The following is a 10,952-nucleotide window of genomic DNA, read 5'->3' as shown; positions in this document are numbered from 1 at the left end:
CTCGAGAGGGTCCGGGTTCGAATCCCGGAGGCGGCGAGGCAAATGGGCAAGCCTCTTAATGTGTGGCCCCTGTTCACCTAGCAGTAAATAGGTACGGGATGTAACTCGAGGGGTTGTGGCCTCGCTTTCCCGGTGTGTGGAGTGTGTTGTGGTCTCAGTCCTACCCAAAGATCGGTCTATGAGCTCTGAGCTCGCTCCGTAATGGGGAAGACTGGCTGGGTGACCAGCAGACGACCGAAGTGAATTACACACACACACACACACACACATATATATATATATATATATATATATATATATATATATATATATATATATATATATATATATATATATATATATAATATTTCTACTGAAATTATTAGTCAGAATGTAATGTTTTTCCTTGCTAAGCTATCACTAGAAACATAAAACCTCCTAATAAATTTCAGCGAAGCTTCTTAAAAGTCAAGAAACGGTAGTAAAATGTTTGAGAACACGGAATACTAATCTTAAACGTCTCTAAATTTCCTTCTCCCATTTTCTTTAACTTTCCATCTAAGTTTCCTCTTTTGCACTTTTCATAGGCTCTCTCTCTCTCTCTCTCTCTCTCTCTCTCTCTCTCTCTCTCTCTCTCTCTCTCTCTCTCTCACACACACACACACACACACACACACACACACACACACACACACACACACACACACACACACACACCAAGTAACGTTTTCTTTCCACCACACTCCTTTTGTAGTTTTCATAGCCGCTAGTTGCCTCCCCTTTCCTTCCCTCTATATCCTCCCCTTCATGGCCTTTCCTCTGGTTTCCCTTCCCCCCAATACTTACCCACCTCTCCCTCTCTTCTCTCCCCCCCCACCTCTAGGCTGTCTCCCAGGCCCGCCCAGTTCCATTAGTATGCCCGGCGCAATGGTGTGAGTCCGCATGTATGTAAGTTAGCGGCCTTCCGATGCTATAATTGGAACGGGCGAGATGGATGGTTGCCTCTAATTGCATCTTGGGAGAGGGTCGTGGTTGTTGAGGATGCTACGCTGGTGGTGGTGGTTGCTGGGTGGGTGGGTGGATGTGTAATGAGAAGTAGCGATAGGAAGTGGACTAAGGAAAGGCCGTGTGGAAGAGGGAAAAAAAAAGAGAAAGAGAGAGAGAGAGAGAGAGAGAGAGAGAGAGAGAGAGAGAGAGAGAGAGAGAGAGAGAGAGAGAGAGAGAGAGAGAAGGGGGGGGAGAATGAACATGAGAAAATGGATGATAACTAGTAAGGAGGAAGAGGAAGAAGGGAGAACTGTGATAAATAGTAAAGGACAGGAAGAATTACATGGACATAAGATGAAAGAAAAGGAAGAAAGGAAGAGACAGAAGAGATTACATAACAGATCCAAACAGCAACAAAAGAGGAGGAGGAGGATGCTATAGAATGAAGGGGCAAGAATTCCTGGAAGTGACCGAATCTCGAACGCAGCACTATTCTCTCTCTCTCTCTCTCTCTCTCTCTCTCTCTCTCTCTCTCTCTCTCTCTCTCTCTTTGTAACACTCTTTCAGGTCAATACACCCTAAGCATTCATTCCCTTTCAAACATTCCACATTTCACTAACATTACCCAACACACTCCGCCCAAAATCCACCTAACACACAACCTCACCCAGCCCGTCCACCTCACCCATCTCTCTGGCAATCATCCACCTCACCTCACACCAACCACGGCCTCTTTCCTGCGCTCCCCACCCACACCAGTTAACTGTCCGACCTTATGTCCTTCCCTGCGCCATCCCCACCACCTGTTTCTCGTATGTTTTGCAATGTTTCGTCACTGCCTCCGTTACAATTTGGAGGGTAAATGACCTAAAGGCTTGGTTATGATCGAAGTTACCTCATTCTCCCCCCAACTGAACTGTTAAGCTGGGGAAGTGTCGCGTGTGGGGAGGGAGAGAGACGAGAGGGTGTGCAGGGGTGATGGAGTAATGGGGTAATGGGGGTAATGTGTTTCAATAATGCGGCCAGTGCTATTTTTCATTTGTTTTCCGGGTGATGTTGGGTAATATCTGACATGGAAAAAAAATATGGGCATTCGACAGCGTGTATGAGGGAGTGAATAGAGTGTACTGGGCGAGATAATACGATGGAGGGAGGGAGGCAGAGAGGGAGGAAGGGAGGGAAGGGAGGAAGGAGGCAAGGAGGGCAGGAGAGGAGAGGGAGGGATGGAATGTGGACGGAAAAGGGGAAAACGAAGGAATGTAGAGTAGTTTTTTGTTATGATAAATTGTAGATTCCTTTTAAAAAAATATGAAATTATGTAATTAGAGTTGGTGAGGTAGTAGTCTTGCAAACACACACACACACACACACACACACACACACACACACACACACACACACACACACACACACACACACACACACACACACACACACACACACACACACACAGAGAGAGAGAGAGAGAGAGAGAGAGAGAGAGAGAGAGAGAGAGAGAGAGAGAGAGAGAATAATAGCAGCCGAGCACCGTCTTTGTATTGCCTTCATACGTTGCTGCCTCGTTAACGCGACGAAGATCAAAATCTTGCTCACGGCCACACACACACCCCACCACACCCCACCATTCACCCCAACGCACACTCCCCCACCAATATATTCCACTCACCTCTCTATTATCTGAAAAATATACTGGCACATTCACCCTTACTGTTCCCCAGTTGTATTCTCTATATCGCTGTTAACAACCTGGTGACTCATGGGTTCCAAATAAAGGCTTAACAGTTCCATTGCGGTACAGACTTAGCCCCCCCACCACAAAAAAAACGAGTAAGATTTGGTACTCACTTTCTTTTTCTGTTTTTCGTTTTTTTCACTCATGAAAGCAAAATTCGCTACTTACTTTGTTTTTCTGTCTTTTTTCTATCTATAGGTTTTCTAGTTTCCTCGGCATTTAAGTTGCTACGTTTTAAGTGTTTTAAATTCAAGTGATGGAGAGTTGAAATAAAATGTTGGTGGGATGGACTATTGAGTCACTGGAGTGGTGATGTGTATGGGTAAGCGTTGATGTAGTTAACTGGTATCTAGGTGAGAAATGGGACACCAAACAGAGAGCTATATGATACAGAGATTAAGACACGCAGTTCTGCTGGAATGGCCTGTTGAGTCATAGGAGTGGTGGTATAGGTGGGTGAGTGTAGCTGTACTTATCTCCTTTATGTGGAGTGAGAGGTGTGGGAAGAGACATTATGCAGAAAACTATAAGGTGAAGACATTAAGGAAGTCTTGCTGGAATGGCCTGGAATTAAAACTGAAGCATATTGAAGCCCTGGACGCTGGTGGTGATGATGATGATGACGTGGGGCATGGGTGTGGGTGTAGCTGTGGCTGTGGGGAAGCAGCCACATGACACCCTCCCCAGTTCCCTAAATGACGCAGGCCTGAGGTAGCTATAGCCTATCGTCGTAATGTTCCCCCCAATGGTTGCTTATCTTGGCACTTCGCCGCTTCCTGAGGGTGACGATGTGACGAGATGATGAGGCTCCTGGGACGCGCCATCTGTTCGTCACTTATGGCTTGAATAGAAGTGAAGTCAGGTAAAGTGAAGAGGTGATGAACCATTTGTATGTACGCCACTCAAGAACTTGAATAGATAATGTCTAATGATGCACGGTGAAGTGATGCCTGGTGGTGTGAGATGATAAGATCCTTGGATCATCTGTGCGCTATGATTTGATATGATGGCTATTACTGTAATGTAACGTGATAGCCGATGAGCTCATAGTGATGGCAGTGTGCTGCCCCTCAATGTTGTGCCCCGAATGTGGTTCAAACAGTAAAAGGCCTGTGTTCATAAACGCTTCATTCTTTTATCAGTACTACTTTCAGAGGGAACAAAGATCATTAGTAAATTTCTCACTAGCATTTTTCTTACCAAAGCATCACTAGAAGCACAAAAGCACCATTGAGAGCCCTATAATAACTTGTAGAAGAGCCTGTCAAACCGCTACATGTAAACCTGACGGGTTCTTACATCTACCCTTTTCAAATCTTATGTCCTTATGAAATGTACGATACAAGATAAGGTAATGTTTAGAAACACGTCTTTTTCTCTCATCCTTGGCCATCTTGCTCAGAATCAAACAACATCACTCACTTCTATTCTCGCGGTGGTTTTTATTCCCCGAAGTGGACATCCGGCGCTTATGTTTTGCTGTCGCTCACGTACCCTGGTCAGTGCCGGGGACGCGTTAATAAGGTGAGTATGATGTGCAGGTGGCGGTGATGATGATGACGACAATGATGACGACACAGCCACCCACTCACACACACCCACACACACATATGCACGCACACACATCACGTCACCTCTCTCTCTCTCTCTCTCTCTCTCTCTCTCTCTCTCTCTCTCTCTCTCACACAACACATATTGTCTTTAATAAATGCTGCAGTGTGTGTGTGTGTGTGTGTGTGTGTGTGTGTGTGTGTGTGTGTGTGTGTGTGTGTGTGTGTGTGTGTGTGTGTGTGTGTGTGTGATCAATAAAGTTCGGTCAGTATGTGAATCTAAATAGTGAAACGTCTCTCTCTCTCTCTCTCTCTCTCTCTCTCTCTCTCTCTCTCTCTCTCTCTCTCTCTCTCTCTCTCTCTCTCTCTTTCCGTCTCGTCTCCTACCACTTTCGTCTGTCTGTAAGTTTGCTCTTCTCGTCTTCTTTACCCTGATCTTCCTTGTCATTCTCCTCTTACTTGTCATTCTTCTTGTTCTCTCCTTCATTCTCACTATCGCTGCACTCTTCTTTCTCCGCCACCCGAGATTGTGACGTAGATGTGAATAGCTAATGATGATGATGATGATGATGATGATGATGATGATGATGATGATGATGATGATGATGATGATGATGATGATGATGATGATGATGATGATGATGAAGATGATGATAATGATGATGAAGATGATGAAGTTATGAGAGAGAGAGAGAGAGAGAGAGAGAGAGAGAGAGAGAGAGAGAGAGAGAGAGAGAGAGAGAGCAAGCGGATCCTCATATGCTTCGTGTAAACAGAAGGAAGATCAGCAACCCCGCCTTCCCGTCTCTCAATATACTCTCTCTTTCTCTCTCTCTCTCTCTCTCTCTCTCTCTCTGGAAACAAACACGCCGGCATCGTAATATGGAATGGCTGGAGAACGTGTGCGGGAGTGATGGCGCTGCGCAAACTGAGGAGGATTTTAACTTTATTGAGGTTACAGACGCGAAGAAAATGGGCGAGTGATGGAAGCATGAGTAATGGAGATCCGGTGGTGGTGGTGGTGGTGGTGGTGGTTGCTTTCCATAGTCAAGTACTGGATAACAAGATAAGTGGATACGGTGTGGGGGGGGGGTCTTTTAGCGAATGACGAGCATATGTGTGTGTGTGTGTGTGTGTGTGTGTGTGTGTGTGTGTGTGTGTGTGTGTGTGTGTGTGTGTGTGTGTGTGTGTGTGTGTGTGTGTGTGTGTGTGTGTGTGTGTGTGTGTGTGTGTGTGTGTGTTGTATCCTCTGACACAGCATGACGGTAAGTGGGAGGCAAAATAGAGAGCACCAAACTGTTCACCTGTCTCCCTGCCCAGCTGTCTACCTGTGTCTGTCCTCGCTGCATTTCTAGTCCTCGCCTTCTGCACTGGCAAGAGGAAAAGGGACGTCCAGCCACGCACCGCACTAACCACCACTCAGGACTTTTCACATTCCTCCCACTGCTACTGCTGATGTGCGTGTGCGTATGCGTGTAAGTGTGTATGTGCCTGTGTGTGTGAGTAAGGAGTGTGTGTAGGTAAGGAGTGCGGTCCGCGGGTTGGCTGTTTGAGCTGCAAATCATTTTTCTGCCTCGTGCTCAGAGAGGATACAGCAATTACGTGCCGTCTTTGATGCTCCCCACGTCCCTTTCTAAGTTGGCTGGCTCGCGCTGCTTACCCGGGATTTTAGAAGCCAGCCAGACACAGAGTACTGAGCACGCTTTACGGCACGAAGTTTTCAGACTAAGAGCGAGAGAGAGAGAGAGAGAGAGAGAGAGAGAGAGAGAGTAATGCCAGGGAAATGGAAGGGGCGACACGCTGAACTTTTGATAAGCACGCAGCGATGATTGCTCTCGCCGGGCCTCTAACGTCCACTCCCAAGTTTTAGCGAGGCTGTGTCGTGTACACTTAACGTTTTGCCAGAGGGGGGAAATAGCTCTCTTAGGCAACAAACAACGACCCAAGAGAGAGAGAGAGAGAGAGAGAGAGAGAGAGAGAGAGAGAGAGAGTCTGGGATGATACCGGAATGGCGTAGTTATATTCGAAAAGGGGACGAAGCTTTCCTTTATTCTCTCTCTCTCTCTCTCTCTCTCTCTCTCTCTCTCTCTCTCTCTCTCTCTCTCTCTCTCTCTCTACAGGTGTGTTGCTGAAAGACGCTTATTCTATGATATTAATAAACGTTTTTGTATGAAGAGTAGAATTGTTATTGTCATGACACGAGAGAGAGAGAGAGAGAGAGAGAGAGAGAGAGAGAGAGAGAGAGAGAGAGAGAGAGAGAGAGAGAGAAACACTAACTTACATATTCACACAAAACAGCTCACCACCACCACCACCACCACCACAATGCATCAAAAATATATACTCAACACCACTTGTACTTCACCATCACCTGATCATCACCAAACGAAAAGTCCTCACCTCGTCACCGCCATTGTCACCATCACCAGCCAGCCAGCCAGCCAGCACATATACCACCACCACCACCACCTGCTCCTCCTCCTCCTCCTCCTCCTCAACGTGGCATGATCCTAATACTCGTGTTTCTCGCCGTGGCTACCTCGTGTCTTCCCGGGGACGTTGGTGGCTGCCTTCCTCTGATGTCGGGAAAATCGGGCAATTATTCAGAAAATGAACTTGGGAAATCTAATCATTGCTAATCTTGCATAAAATCGCATCTAAAGGAAGATAGGAAGATCTGTATTAAGCCTTGTGACGGGGGGAGGTAAGGGTGGAAGTGAAGATATTGCATGGTCGTTCTCCTCCTTGTCCTCCTTGTCTTCCTCGTCGTCATCGTCGTCGTCCTGTCTTTCTTCCTGTACCTGTATATTAATCCTTCTCTCTTAACGATCGCCTGTCGTTTACCTCATTTGCTTCGTTATTCCCTTAACGGAGACTTTCTTAAAGAGTTTCTCAAGACGCTGCTAACGAGTATTTGGCTCCGCCTCGTTAGACCCAAGAACGCAAGTTTGAGCAGCTCTTAAGAAAGGTTCACCCCCTCCCTTCCCTTTCCTTTCCTTCCCTCCTCCACCTCCTGCTACTCCACCCCCATCTCTCTTTCTCTCTCCTTCATCTGATTTCTTCTTCCCCCTCTCCCTCTCCTTCCCCGTACTTCATTCCTCCTCTCTCCATCTGATTCCTTCTCCCTCTCCATCCTCCTCCTCTTCCTTCTCCCTCTTCTTACTCAATGCACCTTTCCTTGCATATTCTCATTCCACTCTTTATTTCCTACCTCCGCTGTTCTTTCCACTTTCCTTCACAGTCATAGTTTCAGCGAATCTCTACTTTGTATCCTACTCTCCCACTCATTTCCTGTTTATCACATCACCACCAGCAAGTCAAAACCCTAACTTAACTCAAATATCACCACAACTCTGAAACCCACCACTACTACTACTACACCTCTCCACATCACATCACCACCTTACACCCCTAAACATCACATACCCTTCACCTTCTATAATCCCCAATTGCAAACCCCAAACTCCCCAACCCAGGTCTTCCTTACAACTTTACACACTCCCATAACAGTCCCTAACTGTCCCTAACTTACCATCCCCAACCACGGTCCTCCCTAGAGCTCTAATCCCCGCTACCTTCGCCTTATCCCCGCCACGACCCAGCTATCGCCCCCAGCCGCGTGTTTCCCTGCTCGCTGGATTTATCGGCGTCTGAACGGGATGAGGGCGCAGTAAACATTAGCGTGGCGTCAGCGGAGGATCAGCTAGCGAAGGGTCGGCCGCCTCCCCTACCCGCTATCTCTCGTAGGATCTTCCAGCGGCTTGTATTTCCAAACTCTCCTAGATTCGTTGTAGATTTACGGTGCCTTGTTGAGCGGCAGCGGTGGTTGTGGTGGTGGTGGTGGTGGTGGTCTCTTCCGGTTTTCTATTTTCCTTCATCTTGTGGTTCTTGTTGTTCTTGTTCTTGTTATTTTCTTCTTCCTTTTCGTTCTGTTTTGGTGTTGTTATGCTTCGTTGTCGTTGCCATTGTTGTTGTTGTTGTCTTGCTCTTCTTCCTCTTGTATCTCCTCTCTTTTCTCTTTACTGTCTTCCACGTCTTTTTAATCTTATTAGTATCATTATCATTTACTTACTGACATACTTATTCCATCTCCTCCTCCTCCTCCTCCTCCTTTTATCATATTTATGTCATGTTTGTTCATCCTCATTTTTTTCTCGTCTTTATCATCGTCGTCTTTACTTTCTTTTTTCTTCCTAGTCCTCCTCTTCTCCCTCCTCTTCCTCGTCTTCAAATTTTCATTCAAATGTATCTCCTCCTACTCCTCTTCCTCCTCCTTTTATTACCACATCCGTCCCTTAGCCTTATCTTTCTCCTTCCTCTTTCTTCATCTCCCTCCTCTTCCTCCTCCTCCTCCTCCTCCTCTGCCTCACTGAACATAAACAATGGGGAGTGAATAATCAGGAAAACTCCACTGGCGCGTCCTCCATTTTTCACCAACTCACGTCACGTCACGTCACTACCACGTCAACGTAACATGTCACTCCCAGACAGCCTTTCGTGCGCTACCTGAAGGAGGAGGAGGAGGAGGAGGAGGAGGAGGAGGAGGAGGAGGAGGAGGAATTTTAGAGACACAGAAGAGAATTTGTGGAGTTATTTCTTCAATGATATAAACGTGCCCCCCCCCCTCTCTCTCTCTCTCTCTCTCTCTCTCTCTCTCTCTCTCTCTCTCTCTCTCTCTCTCTCTCACACACACACACACACACACATTCATCAGTTCGGATTCTCATTGGTTTATTCCAAGTCACTAAATTCCTGGTGATCATCTTTTGTTCTCGAGCAAAAGAAAAGGGACTGATGGAGAGAGAGAGAGAGAGAGAGAGAGAGAGAGAGAGAGAGAGAGAGAGAGAGAGAGAGAGAGAGAGAGAGAGAGAGATTTTGGTAGTAGATGAACGACCGCAAAAAAGGTTGTCTTGAGAATATAAAGAAAATGGCAAGATTATTATTATTACTATTATTATGAATTTTTAACTTATTATCATTTTCATTATTATTCTTATTATTATTATATCTATTCTTATTATTATTATATCTAGACCAGAATTCCTGAAACAAATACACAATGAACTGATTCTCTCTCTCTCTCTCTCTCTCTCTCTCTCTCTCTCTCTCTCTCTCTCTCTCTCTCTCTCTCTTCGTTACTCAGTCCGCCCACCGTTCCCTTCGCTCAGCATTTATTGATCTTAAATAAAACACCCACCCATCGCCAGTTCGATCAGCCCTGCCTGGGAAAAAAGTCTCCTTGAACCTAATGGCCCCGGGATTTTATGGAATTAGGACATAAAAAGGCCTTTGTTGAGGGTTTTCACGGGTGGGTGTGTGCGAGTGCCAGGAGGAGGAGGAGGAGGATGCAAATCAGGAAGCTAAAATAATATAAAAAGATGTTAACGTTTTCTATATTCATCTTTTCATTCCTTTTATTTTGTCTTCATTTTCTTCTTCCTTCCTTCGTTTCTTTCTTTCTTTCCTTACATGGGTTCCGTCATAAATGTACTTTTTTTTTTTTTTCTTTACGTATCTGTCAACGTTAACTTCTAATGTGTGTGTGTGTGTGTGTGTGTGTGTGTGTGTGTGTGTGTGTGTGTGTGTGTGTGTGTGTGTGTGTGTGTGTGTGTGTGTGTGTGTGTGTGTGCAAAGGCATGTCCACGTGTTCAATATCTTACCAACAGTAGCAACAAGAAGAGAGAGAAAAAAAAAAAAAAAAAAAAAAAACAGGTACACAAGAAACAACATTCCCTCACACACACACACAAGCACCACCGATACATTTTTACAATTTACCAAGAAAACACCAGTAACTGCACAACTTTAACGCATATCTCCCCAACGCCTTTAGACTTACACTACCAACTATCAAATATAAATCTTCAAAAACAAAACCAAAAGCATTCTAGAGAGACGTATGTGTACCTGTCTAGTGTTTACATTTTCCTACTGCAGCGCCTCCCTCAGCTGGCATGTGTTAGTTAAGTCTCCCTCCCTCCTGCGTGCGTCTCATGCCTCTAACACTCATTCCACACCTCACAAACTCCTCCGGCACTGTGTACTTAGTTAATACTGTTTTCCTTAATTACTAGCCACGCACGCTACTCTTCCACCCTCACACACAGCACCTGCCACCGCCTCCATCTTGCTTACCCATACATTTATCCTGCCAGTCACCTCCACTCACAGCCAAGGGATATATACACACACACACACACACTTACTCAATATTCGTTTTCCTTTCTTTTTTCTCTCTTCTTATACATTTTCTCTTTCTTTTACTGGTTTAGGAGATCGATCAGGGCCACAATAAAAGAGAAAAAGACCTATTCAATTTCCTGCTTCCCAGAAAAATCAAAGAATGAGTGATGAAAAAAAATGTTTGACTTCATACTCCTTTGAAACAATTCAGATTGTAGGAGTGGGAAACGGAAGCCAGTAGAGAATTCCAGAGTTTGTCAGGGAGAGAGATGAGGCAGTGAAGGAATCAGTTAATTTTTGCATTAGTATCTTCCTCCTTGATTGTGATGATACACTCGCTTCCCTGGCTCGCTGTACAGTTGCCAATGAGTAGAAAAAAGTGTGCTGACATATTTCTCATAAACATATCCATTTCTGTACCTTGTCAAAGCTTGTTCTTATTTGTTCATATCTCCAGAATGGACACACACACACACACACACACACACACACACACACACACACACACACACACACACACA

Source organism: Portunus trituberculatus, chromosome 50, assembly GCF_017591435.1.
Source record: "Portunus trituberculatus isolate SZX2019 chromosome 50, ASM1759143v1, whole genome shotgun sequence".
Lineage (NCBI taxonomy): Eukaryota > Metazoa > Arthropoda > Malacostraca > Decapoda > Portunidae > Portunus > Portunus trituberculatus.
The sequence above is the reverse complement of the archived record's forward strand: the minus strand, read 5'-3'. Positions refer to the sequence as shown.